Below are 18,711 nucleotides of genomic sequence, written 5' to 3'. Positions count from 1 at the left end.
GCCTGGTGCCATCTTTTATATCATCCATGACGTGTTGAATGTTTATGGTTTTACCCCAATGCCTATCACCTATATTGAATGGTGACTTTCTACTCTGAACCAATCTGTGAGTGCCAACATCACCATGAACATGGAGGTTAGGAAGGAGAAAGAAGGAGGACAGGGCACGCCCAAGTCCCTTCATCTTAGAACTTCTGACCCCCATGTACAAAACTCAGACCCCTCTGTACAAGGCCTAAAACCCCCCTGTACAGCACTGAAAAGTTCTTCCTTTCACTTTGTGACTACTTCTACTATAATATCTAAACTTTTGTGATTTCTTGTTCTTCCTGCAAGGTTGGTAAATTGTTCCATGGGTCAGATTCAAAGCCACAGGGGTTTCCAGCTGCATGCCAGGGTCTCAAATGCTTCTGACCTGGGCCCGGGCCATCCAAGAGTGTCCAAGGGACATTCTGGGTTCCGACAAGAACAGGATAATGAGAAGTCAATGAAGAGCCTTGAATCCAGCTTTCTCCACGCCTCCCTCCTTCCAGCTGCACCTCCTCCCCTGGTAGTGCAGGAGACAGGGAATGGGGCCGTGCTCAGTTCATCCCCCGTGGCTTCTCCCTCTGCCCAGGGACAGGAGTCGTTCCCCTGCTGCAGCCTGCGGTCCCTCCCACCGGAGACTTCTCCAGGAACTTCTCCAACCGGAGTCCATCCCCTGGGGCACAGCCCCCCTCCAAGTGCTGCAGCGTGGGTCACTGTGCCACGGGGTCACTCCTTCCAGGACAGGCTGCTCCAGCGGGGGCCCCTCTGTCCACGGGGTCACAGCCTCCTCTCAGGCATCCCCGTGCTCCAGCCTGGCTCCTCCAGGGGCTGCAGGGGGATCTCTGCATCCCCATGGATCTGCAGGGGGATCCCTGCAGCCCCATTGTTATAAATGAATCTGTCAATTTAATAATTAGAGGAATTTATTAAATCAAGTCAAATAAAAATTGGAAAAGCCACAAGCAAAACAGCGCCGAGCCAGGCGATCGGAGCTGGTTTCAGGCTATACAGCCCCGTACCTCTGGCAGTTCACAAGGTACTGATTCCACAGGGTTTTATTTATATTGCTTTCAGACGTAGTAGGACTCCTGGGGGGTCTTCCTGTTCCCTCTTGTCGGTCTTGCCCCTTTCCACATGTTAATGCATGTTTTCTTGTGTAGAGTTTTTCCTGGAATACTCTGCTGAAATCTCGTTAGATGGCAATCCTCTCGAATATCTTGTTCTGGCTATGAATATTCATCTTATCAGTTCAATGCTTATCTTCTAGATGGAATAATCCTTCAGAGTAACCATCCTTTGAGACAGGAATTCATCTTGTATATATTGTTCTTTCTGTCACTTGATTCCATTTAAAAAGATACTGTATTTTTTTTAGTCCTGAGCACAATTTATTTTAAATTATATATTACACCCATGGATATGCAGGGAGACCTCTGCATCCCCATGGATCTACAGGGGCATCTCTGCAGCCCCATGGATCTGCAGGGGCATCTCTGCAGCCCCATGGATCTCTGCATCCAGCAATGCCATCTTTGGAGGCACCAGGAATAGGCTGAGCACTACCTGAAGCTCTTCTCACATTCCCCACACCCTTCCCACCACAGGGGGAGTTTTACCTCCTCACAGCTCCCCGGGCTGGGTTTGCAGCCCCTCCTCATGTGGGACCTCTGGGGCTTTTCCTCCCCATTGCATTCCTGTGCCGTGGAGCCATTCCAAATGGTCTCTTCCATGAGGTTCTGTGGCAGGGATTTGTTCTCCCTGGTCCCTGTCCACAGATCAGTGCCTGGGGCAGGAAGGACAAGGAGAGTTAGAAACAGGGAGAAGGGAAAAGGGAAAGGCAGGAGAGGAAGGGAGAAGAAGGAACGAGGGAGGAAGGAAATGGGAAAAGACGTAGAGGAATGAAGGAGAGAATGAGGAGAGGAAGCAGGGCAGAGAAGAAGATGGGATTTGTGTCCGTGCCAGAGGGAAGGGGAAGGAGATCCCCTAAATGCATCCCTGGCAGGACGGCGTCAGCAGCGAGGTTGTCCTGCAGCCAGGGGCGATGCTGGGCTGGGAGATGGAGCAGGAGAGAGGGGCAAAGGGGCAGTGACTTCCTCCTCACCTGCCTGGCTGTCCCAGTCTGTAGCGTCCTGGCGCTACCGAGGCCCTTGGAGCGTCCGGCACTGATGAGCCCGAAGCTCACGGCGACTTTATAAAGCTGACAAAGTAGGCAGGATGGGTCTTTGTAGGATCTCCAGCAAACTGGGTTTATTGGAACAGGAACAGGGCACAGAGCTGAACAGGCTCCAGGGACAAAGGCTGCAAGCTGAGGGCACAGGGGGTTTTTATATGGGGTAGTGAGGGTGGAGCTGAGGGTCAGGGTCCAATGGATATGGGGGAAAATGGTGCAAAGGAGGGGTTAAGGGTTGTGTCAGCTAATAGGGAAACAGAGGCAGGGAAATGCAGTAAACTTGGGCCAGTGGAGGGACAGAGAGAGGAGAACATTCTAGGGACTAACCAAAATAGGTGACAGGGGTTGAACTGGGGTAATTAGGCCAACGGGCCAATGGGGTAACATAACTTTACAGAAATCAGCATGTGCCTGCAAAGATCTATGGGAGAAGCAAGCTTCTCCCCATAACCTTGAAATCTATTCTTGTTTGGGACTAGTCCTCCAGAGCTGAGGGACTGAGATTCTGATGGTAGGCTCCTGGGCCTCCACACCAGTGCATCTTCCTTTTCCTTGTTTTCATTGCAGCGTCATTCTCCTCCACCCAGATGAAACTGAGGATTGGCAATGGCTTGCAAGAAAGCAAGGGGTGAGTACCTTGGGTATGGTGAGAAATGAGCCTCATGCTTTAGAATTTTTAAAACTTTAAGAAGGCATAATTAGAGACAAATCAATAACAGCAGTGGGTGTTTGGCAATGGCCAGAGGCACACTGGTTAGCCATAGCAACTCTTCTTATCTATTTTTTCCATTTTATTGTTCAAAAACATATTGATAAAGGTTATACGTATTCAAACCTTTATTTGAACTCGTTTACTTGTTCCAGGAACTCTTGAAGTTGGTTTGAGCCCCAACCGCCTTTCTAGAGTATGTGCAGGAATCGTTGATTGTTGAACTGAGGGTTGTGTGTCACTTCCTCACAACAGCCCCCTGATCCCTGGTTTCAGCTGTGAGTCTGCAGGCCCCAAGTTGGGCAACTCCCTGGGGGCTCCCCTGGCAGGGGAGACCCTCCTGGAGCAGTTCTGTGTCAGGAAGGAGAGACGCATTGGACTTCTTTGGTCTTCAGCTACTGTTTATTGTTACCTTATCAAAACTTCAGCACACTGTCTGCACCAGACTCTGCGAGCAGGAAAAACAGCACAAAAGTGACTAACAATCTCTTGTTACAAGGCATTTTGAGTCTAATCAAAAACTAAGCTACCCAGTTAAGAAGGGACACCTAAATTATTTTCCTTTCTAACCCAATAACTGAGCCTTAAAGACCCGGATTTTTCATGTGGATTTTTCTACCCAATTACAAGATACCACCTAAAGGCAAGAAGAAAGAGGAAGAAGAAAGAAGAAGGGAACTCAAGACAACACCCTATATCCTCCATCTTGAACCCATCTATAACATACTAAAAATCCTAAAACCTAAATGTCTCACCCATGTGACATACTCCACTACTATCAACAATCTCTACAGTCTCTTTCACACTTTTGTGGTTTCTAGTTTACCTTGAGGCTTTGGAAGTTTTCTCCATGAACGAGGGTCAAAGTCAGTGCTCCCCTGGGGGTCAGGACACCCCAGAGCAGACAGAGAAATATTCCCGGAGCCCTGGGTTTCCACATCAGCAGGCGACAGTTATTGACAGTCGAAGGGTCAGCGGCAGGGGTCCTCATCACACCCGTTCCTTAAATGTTATCTGGCCATGCAGATGGTTTTAGCTACTTCCACAAGTACTTTAAATCAACATTGGCTGTTTCACAAATATCTCTGAGTTATTCTTGTCAGTTAGTTACAAAAATAAAAGGATTAGTTATTATTTCACAACTGCAGCAACTTCTGCAAAAGTTAACATTCTAATGCACAACACGTAGCATCCACTTCAATACTTTGCAAAAGCCAAAGCTATAATGTATGTTTTTCACGCTGTCCACAAACTAAAATATCATCCATTAATGATGTTCTGAGGATTTGAGCGACACAGGGGCCAGGGCACTGGCCACAAAAAGCCGACAAGTTGTACGACAGCAAAAGCAGTTAAAAGTGATTACAAACTGTCCTATATCAAAATCAGCTCATGTTTCATGTTGTGATTAGGAATTAGTTGCAGAAGTCAACAAAAAATAGCAAAAGCCACCAACTACATAGTTCTTTATAACAAACCCAGGGCAGGTTTTTCCCTTGCATGGAGCACTTGGGCATTCCCGGGGCCCCTTCTGCCCTCTTGCAGAGCCGGTGGCATTTTCCACCACCCACAGTTTGTAACCAAGAGTCGGGTGCAGCCGAGAAGGCTCCAAGCGCCTCCTTCCAGGCTGACTCTGCAGATGCCGAGGCTGCTCTGGGCTCTGCCAGGGCTCTGCTGGGGCTCAGCTCTGGGCGAGGCTGGGCCCGCTCTCCCCTCACATTGCTCCGGGCAGCTGAGTCACACAGGGAGAAGGAAGGGACACGTCAAGGGAGTTGAGGTTTAAGAGAGTTTTTATTCAAAAAACTGCCATACCAAACAGGCTGTCATAAGAGCCGTAACAAACAGGCTGTCGTAACTACCTTAACCAACTAGCACTACTAACTACCATAACTAACTGGCACTGCTAACTACCATAACTAACTAGTTGTCCTAACTAACTACAGTAATTAAAATCTGTCCTCCAGTGCTTCATCACCTCCTCTGCTGCCTCAGTTGCTTTGCTGCGGTGATCAGAGGGGTCAGGCTGGAGAGAGGCTTGGCTGATGATAAAAATGGGTGCTGCCCAAAGGAGAAAAAAGAAAGAAATGAACCGTTACTTTCCAGAGTCAACTTCCTCACAGGCTCTGTTGCAACAGGACAAAGGGAAATGGTCTGAAACTCAGGAGGGGGAAGCAGGCTCAGACTAGGTCTGAGGCAGAATTTTTTTAGCAGGAGAGTGGGGAAGCACTGACAGAAGGTGCCCAGAGATGTGGGAGGTGCCTCCTCCCTGGGAACATCCAAGCTCAGGTCAGGCAGGGCTCTGAGCCACCTGAGCTGCTTGAAGATGGCCCTGCTCGCTGTGGGGCCCCAGGTGCAGATGACCTCGAAAGGCCCCTGCCAAGCCAAACCAGGCGAGGATTCTGCTTGCTTTGCGTGTGGAAAGCAGCGAGACCGGAGACCATAGGAGGGGGCCCACAAGAAAACCCCTCCCTGGCGCTGCTGCTTCCCCTGCAGCCGCTTGGCATTCACCTGCAGCAACTCCTGGGCAGACCAGCGCCGCTCCTCGTCCGGCTCCAGGCTGCACTCGAGGAAGTCCCGCAGCAGAGCCGACAGGCGCCTGGGCTCCTGCAGCTGTGGGGTCCCATTCTGCCGGATCAGAGCGCGAGCCTGCAGGAAAAGCAAACTCAGCGCTCTGCCAGCTTCCTTCCCACCCACAAGTGCTCACATCGACCCCGGCTTCCCAGCCCCAGCTCCAGGGGCACTTTCCTCCCTGGCAGAGAGGCTGCTCACAGCTCATTTTTCTATGCCAACCAAAAAACCCAAACCCTGGTGCTGCCACAGCCATTGTAAAGAGCTGGTGCACTTGCTTCACATTTTCAGGTCATCCTCACAGCCAGAAGAACTGCAACAACGTAAATCCCTAAGCAAATTCTATCTGGAGACTGCAGAATATGTGTCTGTGTTGAGGCTCCAGTCCTCTGGGAATTCCCTTCCCCATGTCCAGAAACCTCCAGCTGCTGCTCCCAGTGCAGGGTCACCCTGTGCTCACAGGCCTCTGCAACCACGGGAGAATTGGCCTCTTACCATGGCCCTCGTTTCCCTGAAGTAAGGAGGTTCTCCTTCCACCATCTCGATGGTCACAATGCCAAAGGACCAGATGTCCACCTTGGGGCCGTAAGGAGAACTGGTGACAACTTCTGGGGCCATCCAGTGAGCAGTGCCCACCATGGAGCTGCACTGGTCCTGCTCAGGGCTGAGCTGAGCGCTGAGGCCAAAATCAGCTGAGGACAGAAACAAACACTGTCAAAGGCAGCTGGAATGAGGAAACCAAGCACAAAGACTCCCTGCTCTCAGTCTGAGAATGCAGCAGTGATTTCAGCGGGAAAAGTTCTCAAGGCTGCAGCCAAGGAAAGATGGAACTGAACTGGACCCTTAAAGAAACCCTCAGCTTTTGTGCAGTTGCTTTTACTGATTCCCTTGCAGCATTAGATTCAAACTCCTGCCCCCTCTGGGAGGGCCATTCCCAGAGCAAAGGCACCCCTGACAGCCTGCTCCTCTCCTGAGCTCTCTGCAGGGGCAGCCGCTCTCAGCTGGCAGCAGGGGCCGGGCAGTGCCCCCAGCAGCCCTTGTGGGGCTCTGGCCGTCACTGGGAAGCAGCCCCACAGCCGCACCCCGGGAGCGCCGTGCCTGGCCAGGAACACCCACCCAGCTTGACAGAGCCGTCCATTCCCAGAAGGATGTTGGAGCTCTTCAGATCTCTGTGGATCACCCGGTTCGAATGGAGGAAATCCAGGCCCTGCAGACACTGAGAGAGAACAAGGAACACGAGGGTAAAAACCAATGGCCGGAATATATCACACAAGAAAGGACAGTTTAGAATTCTGCCAGCAGCGACTTTGCTGTGACAGGCCAGGAGTGCAGTGCAGACAAGCTCCAGGCAAACGGTTCAGGGCAAAGCTGAGAACAGCACATCAAATCCAAAACAGACAGAGAGTGCCACAACAGCAGGAAAGAGAACAAGAACAGAGGAGAAGTGCAGTGCTGCTGGCAGGCCGTTCACTGCAGGGGCTCTTTCTTCTCCCGCTCATGAAAACAACAGAGAAACAAAGCCCTGAGCCTGGAGCCACTCCTGCTCTCACGCCCTGCTGGGAAGGACCATCGTGTCCAAGGCATGGCAGTCACAGGCAGGATCCCTCACCTCCCGACTGACAGCTGCCATCTCTCCTTCAGCCATGCGTGTCTGTCTGACAACGTCCTGCAAAGTTCCTCCATCCATGTACTCCATCACCAGCCAGAGATCTCCATCAACAAGGAAGCTGGAAGAGGAAAGCAGTGGCATGGAGACCAATGTGCAGCGCTCAATTCCCCCATGGAAAAGCCTGGAGTGGAGTTTTGTTGCCAGGTCACTTGTCAATGAGGACAGAATCCGATGGAGAGACATTCCTGCCAGGCTGCACAGCCCTTGGGATCTGCACAGTCTAAAGGAGGAGACCCCTGTGAGAAAGGAGAGGCCTAAGATGGCAAGCAGGTGAAAAATGCAGTTTAGCAAAGGCCCAGATCAATGTGGAACCACAACACTTGCCCCCAGCTGGTTCAGCTTCTGAACTCATCAGTTCCACCCTTCCCTGCAGAACAAGGCAACGCAGCTCCCAGGGTTATCCAGGGGAGGAGGCCGGGCAGCTCTTGGGACAAAAGGGGTCAGAAAACCTTTCAGAAAGTCCCTTCAGAAACAGGCAAGGCCAGTGACAAATGGGCAAACGAAGCATTTCTGGGAACAAGAACCTGGTCTTCCTGGCATCTGCAGCAATGGGAAAGGGCTGGGAAGATGAAGCCAAAGGAAATAATTTCTGCTGTAGTTTATCAGCACTTGTTGTAAGACACAGAAAACAGGGTCAGCTTGAAGGAAAAACCAAACCAAAGCAACAAACGCACACGGAGGGAGCGAACTGCCAGGCTGTTGTTTTGGGAAGAAACGGCTGGGTCAGGCATTTTCAAAACAGGCTACAGACTATGGATGCCAGGAAAGGTTAAGGCAGGGCCCGGGCACGGGATAAGGCCTGAAGCACTCACCTGTCCAAAGAGCTGACAATGTTGGGGTTCTTCTTGTCCTTCAGAAGCAGGAGCTCATTCACAGCTCGTTCCCTGTTCTGCCCTCTCAGACTCATTTTCTTTATGGCCACCTGAAGGGACATTGCAGACCTTTCACTGGAGGAGTCTGTGGCAGGAGGCCGCAGCAAACACAGAGCGAGTCTTTTTGGGGCGACGGAGCCCGGCTGTGCCAAACTGCCTTGGGATGGGACACCAGAGCTCAGCAAGTGCCATTCCCACAGCCCATTGCTCTGCTCGCTGGGGGCTGCTTACAGGACACATGGCCAGAGACATTTGGCCTTGCAAGCCCTGCAGAAATGGCCCCTCAGCTGTCAGCCTCCAAGCTCTAACCACATTCTCTGCACCTACAGTCTTCTCAAATGGCCTCAACACTCTCATTATTGTTCAAACACACTTTGCAAGCAGGAGGTAATTCTGGTTCTGTGCAAACAGAGCAAAACAGCCGGGAACCCTTTAGCAGTTCTATGGGATTGGGTCATGATTTCAAATGCAACTGCTCTGGTTGGGGTTGCACAAGAAACCAAACACACACATCCATTGCCCTCCTTGCATTCCTGTGGGCACTTCAGAAGGACCAAGTCTGTCCCAGCTGTGCTCTGCAGGCTGACACGGCTCTGCCTGCAGAGGAGCAGCCTGTGCAGGAAAGCTCTGCTGGCCCCCAAAGCTGCAGCCACAGCTCCCAGCAGAGGGGAGAGCCCTGGAGAGCTGCCAGACGTGCTGGGCGTGTTGACACTGACCTCTCCTCCAGTGGCCCTGTCGAGTCCTTTCGAAAGGGTTCCGAAAGCCCTGGAGACAAAACAGCAGAGAAGAAAGAAGCAGCGCTTTAGGCCCTGGCAGTGAAAGCCAGCCCAGACAGGAGATCTCTGCTGCCTGCAGCGTTCACAAACACCTGGGGGCATCGACCCTTCCAACAACAGCGCAGCAGCCACCAGCCCTCTGCCATGCAAGGTGTGCCAGAGAAAACTGAGACCCAACACCAAGGAATTGGGCTGGAGCAAATCCCAAATGTCCACGCTGCACTGCTTTAGTTCAAAACCTGAAGTGAGCAATGGGTGTCTAAAGAACTGGAAAAGAATGCATTTCATCCTTTCCCATTTCCTGTCTAAGACCTGCAGGATCCACAAGGGCCCTGCCATCAGGCAGGTGATGCATTTTCCCCCAGAGTGCATCAGCTCTGTGTCTGTTACTGAATGTATGGGCTCTACTACCTGTGCTAGAATAGAGCACTTATTAGTTCAGCTCTGGTTTCTGTTTCTAAACCATTAGGTTGTTAATCCTGACCGGAGGATATTTTTGGAAGCAAAATATTTGAAAGAAATCTCCTTGAGAACTGTTTTCTGACAGTCACCAGATGGTGAGTGGCTCTTTTAGGCAATCCAATTCCAGGGACAGAAGATCTTCCAGGTCCTGCTCCTTGCTGCAGGCAGGACACTGCCAGCCTCAGGGGCCTTTGACGGTGCCTTCTGAGCACAGGTATCAATTCTGATCAGGACTGAGGGACAGCAGGATGGTGCCCCAGTGTCTGGAGGTGTTTGGAGCTCTCCTGACTTCTCACTTGATCCTGCACCAGCACAACACCTGGGCCTGCTTGTGCAGAAGTAACTGCCGTGCACTTACCCTTGGCCAATCTGCTCCACTTCCAGGTATTTCTCGGCAGGCTCCGCCAGGCTCACGGTGTTCCCTGAAAGAAACCACGTGGAAGACGCTCCCTCCCAGAGTGAGACCCCGCCTTGCAGCAGAGCCAGAATGCAGCCCCCCTCCCTGGGGCCGTCAGCCCCTTGGTCTCAGCTGGGGAAGGACAAGAAATGACCCTGGCACATTCAGCTGCAGAGCAGCACTGGGTGCAGCTGATGCCGAGACACACACACAGCACCCTGCTCTGGCACACAGGAACAGAGCAGACGTACTCAGCTGCATCAGGCACCACTCCCCTCTCCCCTCTGGCTGCAGAGCTGTGCTGCTGTCAGAATGTTCAGCCCAGGATCCCACAGCCGAGGGAGGTTCAGTGTCCTCTTCCCAAGCACAGGGAGCTTCTCCGTCCTCTTCCCAAAACGCTGTAGCTTCTCCGTCCTCTTCCCAAAACGCTGCAGGTTCGCCATCATCTTTGCAAGCCAGGGGACGTTCACTGTCCACTTCCCATGCTGGGAGAAGTTCACCCTCCTCGTCCCACACCAGGGGACATCCACCGTCCTCGTCCCACGCCGGGAGATGTCCACTGTCCTTGTCCCACACTGCAGGAGCCTCGCCGTTGTGTTCCCACAGCGCGGGATGTTCGCCCTCGTCTCCCAGAGCAGCGGGAAGTTCACTGTCATCTCCCGGCACTGAGGGACGTTCACCATCGTCCCCCGGAACAGCGGGAAGCTCACTGCTGCCTTCCTCCTCTTTGGCCTCCTCTTTGGAAGCAGAGGGAGCCGGAGGAGGTGCTGGTGCCGCTTTTGTGCCCTGTGGACAGACGGCAGCGTGAGGGACGGCAAGTTCTGTCTCAGTTATCACCTTATTTACCCTCAGCTGCACATCCAGCTGCACTAAGCAGAAATTGGGTTCGGAGCTGTTCAAACTAACAATGGGCTAAAGTCGACATTGCCCCTTATTGTTGGGAATTCCATATTCCACCGTGGCTAGAGCCAGCAAGCAATGCTCTGCCTGCAAAACCAGACCTGCAGCTCTTCAAAAGCTCTTCAGCAGAAAAGGAGAAAACTCCCAGGGATCCCTTTGCTGCTGCAAGGACACTGGCAGGAACTTTCCTTCAGCCTCCCAGGCTGGCACATGGCTGCCACATGCCGAGCTCACAACTTGCTGCACAATTCCAAAAACCAAAGGTTCCTTTCCCACTCACCGAAGGAGGAGCTGCTCGGGATCCACTCATGAGGTGCCCTGCAACGGGAGAGGGAACGTGAACCAGATGCTGTCAGGAAAAAACTGCCTGTGGTGGGAAATGCCCTGGAGCAAGGCAACCCCGAGAGAGCATTTTGCTTTCACTGCGTCCCTCCAGGAGCCACAGTCCCTTCCCACAGCAAGAGAACAGCACAAAATACTGGGCTGGGTCAGCTCTTGGCTGGACAGGCAGTTCCAGGCTCTGCTGCCACAGACTCCCCGCTTGAGGGAACAGAACCCCCCAGGGCTCATTGCAAATGCTGTGCACGCCCCGCTGGCTGCAGACACCCCCTTTTCCAGCTGCAGCTGCTGCCAGGAGCTCTCCCAAAGCAATGGTGTCTTCATGGCAATATGGTTACAAAGTCAGCTCAGGCCCAGAGGAAGAACAGCAAGCACACAGCAAGCCCACAGCCACAGCACCGAGGGAAAACCTCGACTTACGTGCCAAGTGGGTTAAAAAATACCCCGCATACGCCACAGAGTACAGCGTGCAAACTGCAGCAGCCACGTGCTGGATCATTTTGGCTGCGCTGCACACGTCTGCAGACTGTAGCCCTGCAAGCACAGAAGGACACCCGTCAGGGCTGGGCTGGCTGCTGAGAATGCCTCGGGCAGGAGGATCCTCCGGCAACGAGCAGTGCCCAGAGCCACTCTGGACACTGAGGCCTCCGTGTGCCACAGCAACGGGAACACCTCGGGGACGTGGCAGTGCTCCTGTGACATCACAGCAGCAGCTCACGCAGAAACCTCCTGCAAGGTTCTCCTGTGTCACAAAGGAGCACAAAGAGCCCTCCCAGGGCACAGCCTGTTGCCCAAAGTGTTATAAACACCAATCACTTGGTTTTTAAAATTTATAAAGGTTTAATAAAAATAAATTGAAAAAAAATTAATACAAGTAAAGTACTAAAGATTAAACAATTAGAGTTAGGACAATTAAAGAGACAATAACAGCAAAAAGTTACAGCCCGGGCTGTGTACCTCTCTCTGGACAAAAGTGAGCCAGGAGAAGGACCCCGATAAAAAAGAATTTCCTTCCTTAAGAGGGGTAACGTGTTGCATACACAAATCACTTCATGAATATGCATATATTTATTTAAAACAAGAAGTTCGTCCGGTACTTGTTGAGGAATTCCTGTTAATCCCAGGCGCCTTGAAGTCTAAGTCGAGTTTGGAGAAGTTCGGTTTTTTTGTTGATAAAGCCATAAATTCCTTTCCTCTGGAAGATTTAGGGGTTTTTGTAATTGTTATCTCTGTGTGAAGAATTTCTTGATTATCTTCTCCTTCTCTTGAGCAAAAAGGATACCACACACACATATTTTCTATTTTAACTACTAAATCTTAATTTCAATTACAAAACTACATTTACTATATTATTAAAATGTTACTACAGCATAACTTTCCAACCTAGCATAATACATATAGTAAATATCTGCGTAGAGCCATATAATCTGCATTATTCACACAAAGGATCCAGGAGGAGCTCTGAAAATGCAGCAAACAAGGACACCCCATAGCCCAGCCTGAACACTGAGGAGGAACAAGGACGGCACCAAAGCAGAGCAAACATGACCTTTAGTCACTGACACTTCTGGCTAAAGCAACACAGCAAGCCTTGTTCCATCTGGGATCTTTGTTCTCGTTCTAAAAACAAGCAAGGTTCTCCACTCTAAATATAGAGAAGGCAGGAACTGGGCAGGAGGTGGGATCAAGAAGGAGGAGGAGGAGGGAGAGAGGAAAAGGAGGAGCAGGAAGAGGAGGAGCAGGAGCAGGAAAAGGAGGAGAAACAGGAGGTTCCAGTGCCCCCTGTGGCCGCAGCACCCTTGGCCCCGGGACCATCGCCCCCAGCTCATCCTGCAGGTGAGAGGGGAGGGGCAGCTCATCCCAAATCTGTCGGGGGGTCCCTGAGAGGTGTTTTTTTTTTAATTGGGGTGTGTTTGGAGCTTGCAGATTGTGGAATTGAGCCCCAAATATCGTCTGGGAGACCCACATAAACCCTGGGACAGGTGGCTTTTTTTTTATCTGTGTATGTGTGTGTGTAGGTTTGGATCTTGCAGGGCCCCAGAGCTGAGCCCCTTGGGGGGATCTTTGGGCGTCCACGTTGCCATTGCCCAGGGCCACCAGGGGGAGGACATTGGTCCTGGGGACCCCCGGGGAAGCAGAGGAGAGGAACTCCTGGGACCCCCGGAGTGGGGAGAGAACAGAGGGGCGATCCTGGAGCTGGGGGAACCCCAGCTGGCTGGAAAGGGGGGGAGCCTTGAGAGGAGGGACCCCTGGGACCTCAAAGTAAATCATCAGGGGAGAAGGGACCCCATGGACCCGCAGAAGCTCTTGGATCATACCTAATCAGGATGTCGGAGAAGGGGGAACCCCTGGAGCCATTGGACCCCCATCACCCCAGGGAAAGGAAACCTCTGGAACGCCAAAAGTGGAGAGATCAGAGATCGGGAACTCCTGGGAGAGTTGTTTTGGGCTGAACCTTGATATAGTGGAGATTTCCATGGACACAAGACTCCTGCTGAGTTCTAGGGGTGGACTTGGGCAGTGAGGAGCCTCTACTCCAAGGTGCTCCCACCTTGGTTTTCCCCAAAGCAGGATTTGTCATTCCCAGGGCGTGGCTGGATGGAGAAGGAGGAAAAGCCCCGAAGATCCTGCTGGAGGAGGGGCTGCAAATCCAGCCCAGGGAGCTGCAGGGAGGAAAGAGCTCCCCGCCCTGAGCCAGGAAGGTGGCCGGAGATCCAGCCGGAGCTCGGAGCTGGTGGAGAAGGCTCATGGCAGGGAGAAGCCACACAAGTGCTTGGAATGTGGGCAGGGTTTCAGCTGCAGCTCCACCCTGATGGAACACCAGAACACCCACACTGGGGAGAGGCCCTGTGAGTGTGGGGAGTGTGGGGAGAGCTTCAGTGGGACCTCTGACCTCACCGAGCACCACAGGATCCACACTGGGGAATGCCCCTATGAGTGCTTGGAATGTCAGAAGAGCTTCAGGTGGAATTCAGGGATTGTCACTCACCAGCACTTCCACACCAGGGAGAGGCCCTGTGAGTGCCCTGAGTGCAGGAAGAGCTTCGTGCGCTGCTCCAGCTCCATCCCCCATGGGAGGATCCACGTTGGATGATCCCCAGTGAGCCCCGTTGGGCAGAGCCCTGGTGACCCTGCTCTGGGTGATCCCGGTTGGGTGTGGGGAAGGTGTTGGAGAGATTTCTTTCCCCTCTCCTTGTCCTGGTGTGATTTGGTTGGTAATAAATTCCCTCCCTGTGCCCAGGCCGGGTCTGTTGTGCCCGTGCCGGATTTGCTGAGGGATCTCTCCCGCTCCTTGTCCCCAGGCAGGAACCCTCGGTTCCATTTTCTATCCCTGTGCGGCTGCGGGGGGCAGGGACAGAGCGGCTCTGGGGGGTGCCTGGCATGGGGCCAGCGTCACCCCTCGCCACGGGCACCCCTGAGACCCCGCGCAGCCGGGCACACATTTCTGGGCACAGCTGAGCTCCCAGCTGCGCAGCGCCCCAAGGCTCCCCGTGCCTGGAAAAGCCCCAGCCGGGGCTGCAGCGTCCCGGAACCGCTCAGCCAATCCAAATGCAGCCAAAACGCGCTGCAGCCAATGGGAGCGCGAGGAGTTGAGGAGTCATCGGTTGTGTGGCAGAGCCTCGGCAATCGGTGCCCAAAAGTGCTCGGAGCCAATGAGAGCGCGCGGCGCTGCTGAGCCCGCGCTGCTCCGGACTGGTGCTGCCAGCGCAGCGCGGCCGCTCTGGGGCCGGTGCTCCCTGGGCGGCGCTGGCCATGGGGCGAGTGGCGGCAGCTGGGGCCGTACTGGTGGCACTGGTGGTGCTGGGAGCCCCCCCGGCTGCGGGCGCGGAGCTCTCGGGAGAGCGGGGGGGGCGGGAGGCGGTGGGACAGGGAGGAGAATGGGGAAAAGGGGGCGGTGGGAGCCCGAAATTGCAGGGGCAGGAGGAGGAGGGGACCCCGAAAGGAAGAGCGGGAGGGGCTGAGGGTTGGGGGCAGGAGAGGAAGGGTCGGGAGAGGGTGGGAAAGTGGGGAAAAGGGGAGGGTAGGACCCCAAAACTGAGCGGGAGGGAGGGCTGGGGATTGTTAGAAATGGGTGGGAAAGGGTGGGAAAGAGGAGAATGGGATCCTAAAATTGAGTGGGGAAGAGGTTGGAGGTGGAAGGGGAGAGGATGTGGAAGGGCAAATGGGGGAAGGGTGGAAAAGAGGAAGTGGCAGCTCGGGCAGGAGGGATCCATGGGTGCCCTGGGCCACGGGCGGTGTGGAGTGGGGATCCGGGATGGATCCCGGAGCTCTGGGCGTGCTGGGGGGGCACCCCCGGACCTGTGTCCTGCACACACAGGGGTGTTCCAGTACGTGGGAAAGTCCGAGTGTCACTTCATGAACGGCACGGAGAAGGTGAGGTACCTGACTACAATCGGGAGCAGTACGCGATGTTCGACTGCGACGTGGGGCACTTTTTGGGGTTCACCCCCTATGGGGAGACAGCAGCCAGGTATTGGAACAGCGACCCAGACGTTATGGAGCAAGAAAGGGCTGCGGCGGACTGGCTGTGCCGGTACAACCACGAGTATCTCAGCCCGTTCCTCACGGAGCGCCGAGGTGAGCGCGGGGCAGAGCGTGTCCCCTCGGCCCTGCCCTGGCATTGACCCTGGAGCCCCTCAAAACCTCCCTGGAATCGGCCCAGAGCCCTCAGCCCTCCTTGTGCCCATCCCCGAGACCTTGTGTCCCTGCCACTGACCCCCGTGGCTCTCCCAGTCCATCCCAGTCTCTCCCAGTGCCTCCCGGCTGTCCATCTCAGCCTAGCGTGGTGCTGCCGCCTCTCAGCCAATCAGAGCGCGTGTCTCTGATGACTCATCAGTTGCCAGGCAGACCCGCAGCGCCGAGTGCCCCGCACTGGACTCGGCCTCCCAGTGCCGCGCACTTCGTTCCCAGTTCCTCCCAGTGCCGCCCCAGTCCCTCCCAGTCCATTCCCAGTCCATTCCCACTTCACTCCTAGACCTCCATCCTCCCTCCCAGTGCTCCCCATCCCCTCCCATCTCTCTGAGTGCCACCCCAGTCCTTCCCAGTCCATTCCCAGTCCCTCCCAAGTCCACCCCACCCCTCCCCTCTCTCTCCCAGTTTTCCCCAGCTGATCCCAGTCTGTCCCCGCTCTCTCCCAGTGTCCCCAAGCGTATCCATCTCGCTGGTGCCCTCGAGCTCCCAGCCCGGGGTTGCTCCGTGATGGATTTGTAGCCTGCCCACACCCAGCTGAGGTGGTTCCAGGGCCAGCAGGAGCTCTCTGTGGTGGCCACCGACATGGCTCCCAACAAGGACTGGACCTACCAGCTCCTGGTGCTGCTGGAAACACCCCCCTGGCGCGGGCTCACCTGCAGCTGCCAAGTGGAGCACGTCAGACTGGAGCACCCCCTGAACTGGCACTGAGGCACGAGGGAGGAATTGGGGGCTCTGGGAGAGCCACTGGGATGTGCTGGGAGCAACTGGGAGGGAGTTGGAGACAGCCTGGTTTCAGCTGGGAGAGGGGCTTGGAGGTGTGGAAGGGCTGAGAAGTGGTTTCAAGGATGCTGGGGAGGGTGGGATGGGGTTCTGGGGGTACTGGTGGACACTGGGAGGGAGTTTGGAGGTGCTGGGTGTGACTGGGAGGGATTGGAGTGAGTCTAGAGGAGCTGGAAGGAGATTGGGGATGGAAAAGCAGAGCTTGGGATGAGGTTGGTTGTGCTGGGAAGAGACTAGGAGGGGTCAGGGTGAGTCCTGGTGAGGCTGGGAAGGGACAGGGACAGGGTTTGTGGGTCCTGGGGTGGTGCGAGGCGACTGGAAGTGGGCTGTGGGATCCTGAGAAGGATGGGCGAGGCTTTGGTGGGTCCTGGGAGGCCGGGAAGGCATCGGGAGAAGGTTTCAGGGGGTCCTGGGTGGGATGGGGGTGACTGGGAGGGTGCTTGGAGGGGCTTGGGGTGTCTCTGAGAGGTTTTGGGGGGTCCTTACTCCTGCAGACCCCCCAGAGATGCCACTGGATGCCGTCCGCAGCAAGATGCTGTCAGGGATCGGGGGCTCCGAGTTGGGCTTCGTCTTCCTGGTGCTGGGGCTCAGCTTCCCCCTGTCACCCCCTTTTCTCTGGCCACAGAGCTCCTGAGCCGCCGCCAGCCGCATCCTGTCCCCGGACCCCCCGCTCCGTCCCCACGCTGATTTTGGGGGGGGTCGTGTGTCTCCCCAACCCTGCTGTCACTCTGCCCCTGCCCGCCTGCTCCCAGTCTTCCCAGTAAAGCTTCCCAGTTAAACCCAGCCCAGGTTATGGGGGGCAGTGGGGAGGGACTTGGGGGGACCCCACGCGGGGGCCGGGACTGGGCAGGGAGGGTGGGGTCCAGGTGGGGAACACTGGGTGCTGCGGGTCTGCCCGGCAACTGGTGAGTCATCAGCCCCGCTCGCTCTGATTGGCTGACTCTTGTGCACCGCGTTCTCTCATTGGCTGAGGAGAGGCCCGGGACTGGAGAGAAGCAACGGCAGAGATCCCGCCCCGAGCACCGGCACGGGGACAACAGACCCAGCCTGGGCACACGGAGGGAATTTATTACCAACCAAACACAGCAGCACAAGCAGAAGGGAAAGAAATCCCTCCAACACCTTCCCCCCACCCAACGGGGATCACCCACAACAGGGCTTATCCACGATGGAGAGACGGGGACAGCCGAGTTTAGACCAGAAGCCAATTTCATTGAGGGTACCAGGTGTTTATACAGGGTTTTACTTGTGTGGTGCTCAGACAGGGCTCGATGTTTGCTAACAATTCCCCATTGGTTACACATTCTTCAAGACACCACGGCACCTGGGAACATTATCTTATCACAAAGTCTCACAACAGGTTGCTTGGTCACTTCTTGCCCAGGGAGACTTAAACTGTGTCTGTGTCTCCCACAGTTGCTGCTCAGTCAGGCCTCAGATATCGGCCCCTTTATCAGCTCCATTGTTTTCCTCTCTGTTTTATTCCCCATTCGGGGGCACCAGGGCTCTGCCCAACGGGGGTCACTGGGGATCATCCAGCCCAGATCCTCCCATGGGGGATGGAGCTGGAGAAGACCATGAAGCTCTTCCCTCACTCTCTTCCCTCACTCGGGGCACTCACACGGCTTCCCTTAGTGGTGCCTCCGTTGGTGTTGGGTCAAGTTTGAGCTCCTGGAGAAGCTCTTCCCACACTCCCCACACTCGTAGGGCCTCTCCCCGCTGTGGATGCGCCGGAGCACGGTGAGGTTGGAGTTGCGGTTGAAGCCCTTCCCGCAGTCGGGGCAGCGGAAGGGCCTCTCCTCTGTGTGAATCCGCTCATGTAGGAGGAGATTGGAGCTGGTGTGAAACCTCTTCCCACACTGGGGACACTCATAGGGCCTCTCCCCAGTGTGGATCCTCTGGTGTCTTCTCTGTTCCGAGCGCCACCCAAAGCTCTTCCCACATTCCAAGCAGGTGTAGGGCCGTTCTCCAGTGTGGACCACCTGGTGCCGGATCAGGGTGGAGCTGCAGCTCAAACCCTGCCCACATTCCAAACACTTGTGGGGCTTCTCCCTGCCATGAGCCTTCTCCACCAGCTCCGAGCTCCAGCTGGATCTCTGGCCGCCTTCCTGGCTCAGGGGGGCTCTTTCCTCCCCACAGCTCCCTGGGCTGGGTTTGCAGCCCCTCCTCCTGCAGGATCTCCGGGGCTTTTCCTCCTCCTCCATCCAGCCACGCCACGGGAATGAAAAATCCTGGTTTGGGGAAAAAACAAGAGGAGAGCACCTCGGACTGGAAGTTCCTGCTTGCCACACTTCATCTCAGGAAGTCATTGGGAATCTTGTGTCTGTGAGAACCTCCAAAACACCAAGAT

At 54.8% G+C, this 18,711-nt stretch overlaps 2 pseudogenes; one reads left to right on the top strand and one right to left on the bottom strand.

Moving 5' to 3' along the window:
- The first annotated feature begins 14,642 nt into the window (after nt 1-14,642).
- On the top strand, nt 14,643-16,995 carry LOC137467599 (class II histocompatibility antigen, B-L beta chain-like; annotated as a pseudogene).
- A 992-nt stretch (nt 16,996-17,987) lies between these two features.
- The window catches only part of LOC137467576 (uncharacterized), a 441,429-nt pseudogene continuing 440,705 nt past the window's right edge, over nt 17,988-18,711 (bottom strand).

This window comes from Anomalospiza imberbis, unplaced genomic scaffold (genome assembly GCF_031753505.1).
Source record: "Anomalospiza imberbis isolate Cuckoo-Finch-1a 21T00152 unplaced genomic scaffold, ASM3175350v1 scaffold_69, whole genome shotgun sequence".
NCBI classification, from domain to species: Eukaryota; Metazoa; Chordata; class Aves; order Passeriformes; family Viduidae; genus Anomalospiza; species Anomalospiza imberbis.
This window is presented reverse-complemented; position numbering and strand designations above follow the sequence as displayed.